We start from the raw sequence: 10,888 nt of genomic DNA, 5'->3' as shown, positions 1-10,888 counted from the left end.
TGACTTATTGAACCTTCAACATTTATACAGTTTTTGCCATTATCGGTCAATAATCGGTCTTTGAAGGGACACCAAATTGCCGATACCCTCGAAAATACAAAACGTTTCCTACATAAAACCTAACTACAGAACCATCTCATTTGACCTGGGCCAAATTGTATTTAGTCTGAAAGCACATAACCTGCTAAGCACAACAAATTTCTTCCTAAGCAAAAACAGATTACCAGTGCGTACAAAAATGACAACCAGGCTTTCACATTTGTGACTCTAACAACTTTTGCTTAGAAAAGACAAATATCCGGCACTATTTTCTGCTAAACAGCTTATTACTAATTTGGGCACTGTCTTCCATTCTCTAATTCATTGGTTTTGCTTCCCATGCAGTTTCCACATCCAATCGTCTCTAAGGTTTACTTTAATTCACCCCTCTTGATTAAAACAAAGATGAAAACAGAGCTGTCAATTTGTGTAATTACTCCCACCAACATTGATAGTTTTTACGAACCATATCCTCTCCCCCCCCCATCGTATAATGATCTCCGCGGAGAAATTAAACAGCTGACTAAGCCGTTTGATGCAAAATAAACTCTTCATTAACGTGAACGCTGAGCTCGCACGTTCACTTTCATAGTCTTAACCACACCAACCCATGAACTTAAACAAAGCCCAGCTAATAATACTCCCCCAGCTATAGCGACATGACATATCTTGAGCCAATTTGCGGGGTGGTAAACGCATCTATTACCGAACACTGGTGTATCAAAATCACTTACGTTGATGAATTACCCCCTCGCCGTGATTATCGAGCGAGCAATCGCCGGGTAATCAGCGGCGTTGGACGGCGCAGTGGCGTTCTGCTCCATCGGTCACTCGTCGACTTCGCACGGTGTCAGCTTTCAGCGAGTGCTGTTTTTACATGTTGGCACGGCTTTTGTAACACCATGCACCGCCGCAGACGTTTAGGGGAATCTTTTTACGAATGAAGTGCCAACTTGGTAAATGAAAACCTCTGAGACATCCATTGGGATTTGATGATGTACATGCCTCATTAGTTACTGCATGGTTTGGTTTAAAATGTTATGTCTTCATAAATCCATCCGGGATTTACTGTTCAATCTAAATTTCTGTTTAACTTTTGATTTGTCTTTTTAGATTCCATCTTTATGGTGCGATACACTCATAAGAATGTTCCAATCTGAATTAGAATGTCATTACTTTAAGTGGTCAGGTTTTTGTAAAATCGGATGTGCACACTGTTGACAAGGCATTTTTTAATAGATTTGCACTGAGCTTACTTAGATTTTCGACCGAATTCCCTTGAAACGTCATTGCTTTAAAAAGATAGTTTTGCAAAAATTGTTCAAACAGTTTCAACATTTCAAAGCCTAAATTGGATGTTTTAACAGTAAGAAGTAAAAGACCCCCCCCCCCACCACACGCCCACACGCACACACAAAACCGTGACCTAGATGACCAATGGAGCTTAATATGTACATAAATGTATATCATGTATGTTGGGTCACAAAAAGTGCCAAAACTGGTCCCTTTGACTTTGCCAATGTTGTCCGCATGATTTTACAACAAAATTTGTTCAAATTTGTTTGTTTGGTTTGTTCGTTTCTAAATTTACAGTCAGAAGAGTGGGAGCTTGTATTTTTATCGAATATTTTGGCATAATGTTATGTAAAGAAACAGTTCTTAGAACAGTTGGTACTTGTATCAAGTTTTTATAAAACAATACCCGTCTTCCTCGGTTATCAAAGCTATGCTATTAATTATCATATTTTGAATACACAATTAATATGCATAATATTACAAGAATCCCACCCCAAGACGTCGTAACACGCCTCCACACGTTACGTCATACCCCGTTTCTTTCGATGACGTAGTTGATCGACCGGTACCTAGACGTCAGCTCACACAATCCAAAGACAGTTACAAATCCCCATACTTTTTAACACTGTTGCTGAAGAATGAATGAAGGTCGGAAGGAAAAATGTGAACTTTTTGCAAGAAATGTACTAAACCAGAAGCTGTTTACAACAAGGTATGTGCACAACTTTACTGTAATACTACTTATAGATGGAATTTTCAGTTTGAGGTACCGACCGCTTTGTACCAAAATGTAAGAAAATGGCACATGAATGAAGCGCGCATTACAAACTAGTGAAGCACAATGATGCGAGATAATTGTGTACAGTTTTGTTCATCTGTCATGCACACTAACCGGAGGGGAATGCCCTGCACCCACTGCACCGGTAAGTCGGACATCAGGCTTCTTCTTTCTGGTGTATGTTTAAATCGGATATGGCTTATTTGAGCCCATCTTACCCCATTATCTTCAACAACTAAACTTAATGTTTACTGAATAGTTTAGCAGTAAAACGGTTTTGTGGTGGTTAGTACAGCAACAGTAATACTAATTCACACCATTTTGATGCCAGGGCCCATTTGTATAGAGCTTCTCATGCAGACAAGTTTGCTTAACAATGTTCTACAAGTACTAAGCAAAAGTGAGCAGGACACCAATCACAGATGGTACATGTGACAATGACATGGTATTTTGGCTGGTAACCTTATTCTTGTTAGCATGATTTGGTTGTGCTTATCTACTTTGTGCGAAAGGAAGTTAAGTAGCTCTTTGAAATTGAACCCTGTTGTGGACCATATAAATCATAATGACAAGTTTTCAGGGCTATACGCTTTGTTTATGTTTACCATGCTTACTAAAAAATAATATTGAATATTGATAATAAGAATAATAATATCGTAGTCTTATATAGCGCATGTATCTACCAAACAAGATACTCAAGGTGTTGACTATATACAAACTTTCAGAAAGATAGGTTATTGCAGTGATGAATTCTAAGATTATTTAGCACCTATAAGGGTGTACAAGGTACTACGGCACATACAGCAGCCACAGCCAGGAACACCGGGGCGAACCCCCTTTTTTTTTTCTCTTTTCGATAAGTGCACTGGGTTCTTTAACATGTGTTACACAACACATGGGACCAACGGCTTTACGTCCCAACCAAAGGATGAAGCAATGGTTATGTGTCTTGCTCAAGGACACAAGTGTCACGGCTGGGGATTCGAACCCACACTCTGCTGATTAGAAACGCCAGAGTTTAAATTCAGGTCTCTTAACCCCTCGGCCAGGACACTTCCACTACTTGTCTAGTTGGCAGCACCGAGCAGGTTTACCAGGTAAATTCATTGTACTTGGAAATGTGAGCAGCGCATGCCCAGAACGACTTAAACAATTATCATTTACCTAGTGAGTCTGCTGCCATCTATCATTCAAAAGCCTCCCATTACACTAGTAGCACCAAAGATATTCCACACCACAGATTAAAAAAATTGTGCGCAATCTGCAGATTGTTTAACTCCGTAAAAGTCACATGCAATCAAGTTTTAGCTGAACATTTCTCTCCCTTTTTCAGACTGACCGAATTGTACCTTTGAGTAGCCGGCCTCCCTGCATATCTCAGGTGAGCTTGACGCCTTTGACTTTTTGCGGAGCAGTTTTTAGTCTCTCCATCTTAAATGAGGTTATGAATATTATGGTCTGCAGCTGATTTTAAGAAAAATTTACGCAGCGCGTAAGTCCACTTGCGCAATTTTTACGGCGCAAGTTGCGCCATAAACATTGCGCAAGTGGATTGTGCCATAAACATTGCGCAAGTGGATTGCGCCATAAACATTGCGCAAGTGGACTTATGCAGTTGCGTAAAGTTTCGTGAAATCAGCTGCTTGTGTTTGTACACACAAGTACCAACCCACACCCATGATCATTTACTCAGCATACCTCACTGATAACAACTCAGTATTGTTGGGTCCAGTAATTCGGACTAAACCTACACAGGTGACTGCTCTATATTCCAATGACCCCTTATGTTCAAGAACAACCCCCTTGTGATTTACATGCTAGGGTTGGGTTAGGGTTATGAATAGGAAAACATAAGGGTGTCAGAACATAGGGGTGTTGGAACATAGGGGTGTCAGAACATAGGGGTGTCAGAACATAGGTGTGTCAGAACATGGGTGTGTCAGAACATATGGGTGTCAGAACATGGGTGTCAGAACATAGAGGTGTCAGAAATAGGGGTGTCAGAACATAGGGGTGTCAGAACAGAGGTGTCATATCACAGGGGTGTCAGAACATAGGGGTGTCAGAACATAGGGGTGTCAGAACATAGGGGTGTCAGAACATAGGGGTGTCAAAACATAGGGGTGTCAGAACATAGGGGTGTCAGAACATAGGGGTGTCAGAACATATGGGTGTCAGAACATGGGTGTGTCAGAACATAGGGGTGTCAGAACACGGGTGTCTGAACATAGGGTGTCTGAACATAGGGGTGTCTGAATATAGGGGTGTCAGAACACAGGGGTGTCAGAACACAGGGGTGTCAGAACATAGGGGTGTCGGAACATAGGGGTGTCAGAACATAGGGGTGTCAGAACTATAGGAGTGTCAGAACATAGGGGTGTCAGAACATAGGGGTGTCAGAACATAGGGGTGTCAGAACATATGGGTGTCAGAACATGGGTGTGTCAGAACATGGGTGTGTCAGAAAGTAGGTGTGTAATCCCTCCACAGGGTGGAGTCAAGCTTTGGGGATTGGAACCTAGGTCACTGATGTCCGTAGGCCAAGTGCTCTCCCAATACTGTAAAAGTGATGTGTTTAAAGTGGTCAAGTGTCTCTCTACCCCCCCCCCCACCCCTCCATCACTTATTCATTTTTATTGAGGCATTACCCAATAAGCATCACTGCATGATTGTAAAATGTTAACTGTAAGTCAGTCAGTCTAGCGCCCTCAAGAATGGTTGGCAGGCCAGTAGGTCTCTGTACACATGGTAACCTGGTTAGAACAGACAGTTATTATGTATCATCGATCCTCACCTGTAATTGGTGGATCAGCCGCTGTTGGTTTGGTCAATAAATATTAAAAGTAAAGCACCCCAAAACAAAGCAGGATAGTATTTTTAAAAGGTAGGGATGTGGTAGGACCTACTTTTATATTGCAAGGGCTGCCAGTTCTCTCAAATTCTGAAACATTAAAGAAAACAAATTGTTTTACTTAAAAACAACCTTTTTTGAAAGAAGACAAGGAAGAATGTGTCAGATTTGGATGTGGGAAGAAAACCCAAGAGAATTAATCCAGAAAAAAACCCAAGCAGCCAGGTGTAAACTGAAAACCGAATCCACAAAGTGACCCCAGGGTGATTTTAACCAGGGTCCTATAGGTGAAAGGGGAAGAAAGATACCACTACGGCAACCCAAAAATACACCAATCTTTCCATTAATTTTTTGGATGAACAATTAATTTGAAAATCTCCCCATTTGTGAAAACTGTTTCCCTTTTATATTGAATGTAATTCTAAATCTTAAAATGTTAGCAGGGCTGTTTTAAAGAGAGGCTTACTATACTCTGACAATTTGTTTATATTTGTCCCATTTCTAACTGATAATTTCGACATGTATCAAGGTTTGCTTAAACTTTAATGTTTGCAATCACCAGCTAAGTATCTTTTGGGAGAGGAAGAACATGTAGGGTGAGAAATGTCAGACTTTTATTTGAATTCAGGTTGTTTAAAGTCTGCCTGGTAAACAAAGAATTCTGTAAATTTCTCCGAGCCAGTTTTGCTCTTTAAAGGGTCTCTGTACTTTTTCCTAACACAAAACACAGTGTCCACAGATTTACAACAAAATTACACAGTCTGGAGAAAATGATAGTGGAAAGCTTCCCTTGAAATTTTACTTACTGAGGTGCTGTAGTTTTTGAGAAATGCGTAAAACAAATAATTTTCGTCTCAGTTTTAGCATGTTAAATCGTATTAACCAGTTATGCTATGTGTATGGTATAATATCATAACTGTTAAATGGGTTTTTACTTTGTGACTTGATTTCTCAAAAACTACAGAACCTTAGTAAGTCATATTTGAAGGGAAGCTTTCAACTATCATTATCTTCAAACCCTGTAAGTTTCATGTAAATCTGTGTACATTTTGAAAAAAGTACCCAAATCCTTTAAGCTACTTCTCTAGTGCTGAGGATACTGTTTCCAAAAGATCATAAAAAAACTCCAGGGATACATGAAGACATGCCATCATTTCAATGTTCCTTCAAAGATCTAGATCCAAGTTTCAGACCTTCTTTCAGCAGTAACTGTCACTCCTGAACATGGTCAGCCCCTCAACAACAACCATTAATTATTTTGTTTATGCATTTTGTGGCTAAATGTTATTTATTTTTACATCATCTTTCAGGGATGTAGTCGTTTCATCTCTAGCCTCGGTTCGGTTCCATTGATCTTAAAAATGAGGAGGATTTAAGAAAATGGCTGCACATTCAGGGATGGAGTATTTTCACTTCCAGCCTCGTTTTGGTTCCATTGCTTCTGAATGAAAGGGGGGAAAATGGCTCAACTGTGATGAAGGAAGACTACTTCCAAATGGATGATTAGGACAGCACTATGGAACCCAGCACACTGCAGCCTAAGTCCAGCAAGATAATGGAGCCCTCAACGGTTGAAATAGCAACAACCCTTCACCCTGTAAGTGCACCTTTCTCTCTCTCTCTCTACTCAAACATCACCATCTTGTCTCCTCTGTCTTTTATTACCTTGAATAACAGAGGTCCTCAACCTCTTCATCTCAAACAACCCTCGCTTGTTTGACCCTCTTGTTGCTCATTTCACCGATTATTAAAACATGCACTCTTAGTTTGACAGTGTGGGGATAATCCTATTGGCTGACATCCACCCTGGCCTGAGGGGGCTGTGGGTCACTCTTAACCATCTATCTGTCAGTCAGTATCAACAGACTCTCGGGACAAACTCAAGACAGCAATGTGGGTATAGTGACAACTGTCAAGTCTCTATTAAAAGCTAAGATGAGCTGAGTTTAAATTGGCTGAATTGGAAAGTAATTACCGGAAAGGTTATCGGAGATTGATCGCTAAAGGAGGGATTTTTTTTCTGGGTTGTGGTCCCATTCCGCTGATTGTTTTTCCGCTTTAGTCTGTTTCGCCTTTTGGATTCGAGGGTTTGGTGTTAGGTATGGTCAGCAGTGCTGAATGGGATAATAGCGCAGTGTCAACGCAAAGGTTTAGCCAAATGGGAAATATAGAAAGCGCAATTTAAACCAATTGTACTGCGTACCTTTTTGTTCCCAACTGCTGGATAAAGCAACCTTATTCCCCCTTTATACTGGTATTACTATTAATCTAACGATGGGAGTATGTAGAACCACATTCAACAAAAATAGGCCATTAGTGTTCACTGTGTTTTTTACTCTCCAATGTGATAACTCAGTTATCTTGATTTAGTTTTAATTTGTCCATAAAATTATACCTTTCAAGATTTGTTCAACCAGTGCGACTTTCTGTGTATGTATCCTCCATGGTCACTATGTTTGAGTGTTCAGAGCCACAGAGCATGCCTGTAAGATTAGGGCTCTTTATAAACATTTGTATTTTCTTATTTTTACCAGTTATAAAGAAATAACATTGCATCATTATTTGTCATAATAACGGGAGTATTTTTATATGAAAATAAACCAATTTGAGTTGAATTGAATTGGTGTCAGCTAGATGCAAATTTGTTTTCCCTTTTCCAAATTGAATTATAAAGTTTCCACTAGTACTCAATTTACTCATTAAAGTTATTGACTTCCAGGGATTGTCAAAATACAATAATCGATTCCCATGGAAGGAGTTATGTACACATAATAATTGAAACTCATTGTTCGAATTAATTGAATGGGTTATTCGTATACCTCGAGGACGTGGCTTAGGGGAATCGATTAGTATGTCAAACAATTACCAAGACACTGGGTGACTCTTTAACCCTCGAGGTGTTGAGGCTATCAGTGACAACTGATGAAGATAAATTGACGTTATTGGCGGATAAAGGGAGAAAGAAAACAGCACAAGAGGGTTGGGGGATCGGGGTGGTTTGTGAGGCGGTTTGTCTCTGACGTATGGAGTAGCATTGCTGCCCTCTTGTGGCGCAGTTTAGTAAGTTTATTGTTTCAATGAGGGCGTCCTATAGAGAACAGTTTCAGACACTCGCGGTTTGACTTGGTTTTCATGATAAAAATTGTCAAATGTACCTGTGTTTATTTTGGGGTGAAATTTGGCGGAAAGTTGGTCCAACTGAACTTGTTCCTATAGTTATAGTGTTTCCAGCCAAGTGTCAATTGTGGGGGTGGCTCATAACGCATTGCTCTTGACAATAATAATAACAACACAACCATTGCTCAATCAATGATACAACAGCACCACTGTAAGGCCCGATCTCATATACGATGATACGTTGAACGGTCTTCAAATCTTGTGTCCATCTTTGGTTTTTGGTCTTACAATTTCGTTTGTATACAATACAGAGATGGTTTATTAGGATACGAGAGAGACAGTGGAAAAATAAACTGATTAAAGACCCGCTTGTATTACTTAAGTATTTTGAGAATTAAATTGAAATCGCACATTAAGCGTAGGTGCACGCAACAAAGTCCTCGGCAAAACAAAGCAATGATATGCCAGTAGTTCCAATTTCCACAAAATTGTTTGTGTTCATAGTTCTTTTCAAATGATGGGCTTTATCTTCATGCCTTCACTTTAGAAATATCAAAGAGAGGGAATCGATTCTTTATGACGTAATTCTGACGTTGTCTACTGTGATAAGAGACCATTGAGGAAGAAATGTCTCTGACAATGTGCTCAAGAACGCCAATGGTTGTCCATTTGCGCCCTCTATTGGTTGTGGTGTTGGTGGATATGATGGCGACATGCAATGGTCGTTGGTCGCAATGTCAGACGGCCTTAAGTGTGGTGATGCATCACCTCTGATTTATTGTGTTAGAATGTAACCGAATGGAGACTAGACTGAACATTTAGTCTGGTCCGAAGCTGGTGTTGTAGTCGTGACAATCATTATTGCTGTGCGACTGGGTTTTGCTAAGACTGCTCCAGACCATGCAAAACTTGTTTCAAACATACAACGATTTTATCAGAACAGGAGGGATGGTTTGTTGGTTTAATTTGCACAATAATTCTGAATTTTAACATTATTTCAGATGGTCAAGGTTTATGTTTACTCACACACTTCTGCTTTCTTTGAAATTTAGCTTTGTTCAAAATTCTTCGTTGTCTTTTCGGTTTTGCTGTTACGGTGATTACATTACGTTATTTCTTTCCTATTGATGGGAGAGGACTTCGGCAGCCCCGTAGTCCGAGCATTCCTCCTATTCGCTACGCCGTTGGGGGCGCCCTCCAAGCTGCCCAGTGCTCACACAATAATAAATTGTACACTTTTTGTCAAGTTAAAAAAAAATAAAAAAAATAGTACATAGACATCTCTGCTCTAATCTTTTCTGGTTATGGTGCTTCGAATAATTATGAGGTTTTTATACTGAAGAAAGTAAATTAAAGATGTTGAGGAGGTGTAATTCAATTTTGATTGTATCATCTCGCAGTCACGTCATCATCATCAAATGAAACCATACACTATTTTTTCTGGGTTACATTATTTATATGGCACGCGTTCTTCACGTCCCCACCATCCCCATAATAGACTGTACACACTCAATGCTGTTATGCGTTGGACATTGGTCGCAATTTATCACCACTGGCAAATTAGGTTGCAGGTTGGAAAGACAGTATGGGTCTGTGTAAATCGTGCTCTACAAATTCCTGCATTGTCAAAAAAAAGTTTTCTGAGTTTTTTGTGTGTATAATATGCGTATCTGAAATTGGGGAATCGGGGCAAGGCCTTACGTGACCGCAGGAGGGCGCTGTTGCGGTGTCACACAGTCTCAAGAGTTTGGTTTGTTACTAAGTGGATAGGGCACTGTGGAGGTCCCCGTGAAGCGGTTGCTCATTTGGATCGCTACATTTGACATCTTCATTAATATCCTCAAATTTATGCCCTGTCTCTATGTAGACAGTTTTTCGATAATTTCTTTCAACATTTTATTCGCAACTAATTTTGAGATTTGTAAAGGTATTGTGCGGGTTTGTTCTGAAACTTACTGATTTTGAGGTTCATACTATTGAATAGAACCAATTTATCTGTGAAAATTATTCTTTAAAAAAACGAAATCATATCCGAGAAAACTGTATGAAAACTCTATCTGTAGACCTGTTTCAGAACGAATAATATTGGGATCCGGCTACAGACTTGTTTTCACAAACGGTCATTATGAGTATTTGAACCAGTCTAATAGCAAAGAAGATAAATCAAAATAAACCATCCCCATGAAAATGTAAATTGTACATTATGCGTGCTCACCGCAAATTGAGGGAACATCGGTCTTTGTGTGTGGCTGATAGTGATGTGACGCATTTTGTGCGTCCCCGTGTATGTACGCATGCGTGAATATAATTTGCATAATTAACGTAATTAGCAAATTATTTTAAAGAATTATAGGGCTCTTATGGAATATAACGACTTCCGGGTGAAATAAAGTTTGCACAACAAACCTAAAACTCCCTGAATAAATGTCGAAGCTTTTTGTGGCAAGGTTAAGTATCTTAGAGTAAAAGGACAGTGAAATAAATAGATGTCATAGACTTCACCATGAAGTACTTTGCAGTTGATTTGGTTCTTACCTGGCAATCTCAGGCTTATTAAGACTCAGTGATATGAACTTTTACCTGCCGCACTTAAATGTGATTGCCCTGACACTTTCATCACTTACTTCAAAATTTGTATTAGACTTTTCTTCAACATGTCTCTTTTCTTATTATTTTTAGAATAGGTGATTAAACTTGTCTCACATCAGCCTCCTGGGTACCCTACCTTGCCAAATAAAGAGAAGACGAAATCAAAAAGACATCTGCCATTTCCCGCACTTAGTGCACCAACATGAACAATATAATGG

This window comes from Asterias amurensis, chromosome 1 (genome assembly GCF_032118995.1).
Source record: "Asterias amurensis chromosome 1, ASM3211899v1".
Classification (NCBI taxonomy): domain Eukaryota; kingdom Metazoa; phylum Echinodermata; class Asteroidea; order Forcipulatida; family Asteriidae; genus Asterias; species Asterias amurensis.
The sequence above is the reverse complement of the archived record's forward strand: the minus strand, read 5'-3'. Positions refer to the sequence as shown.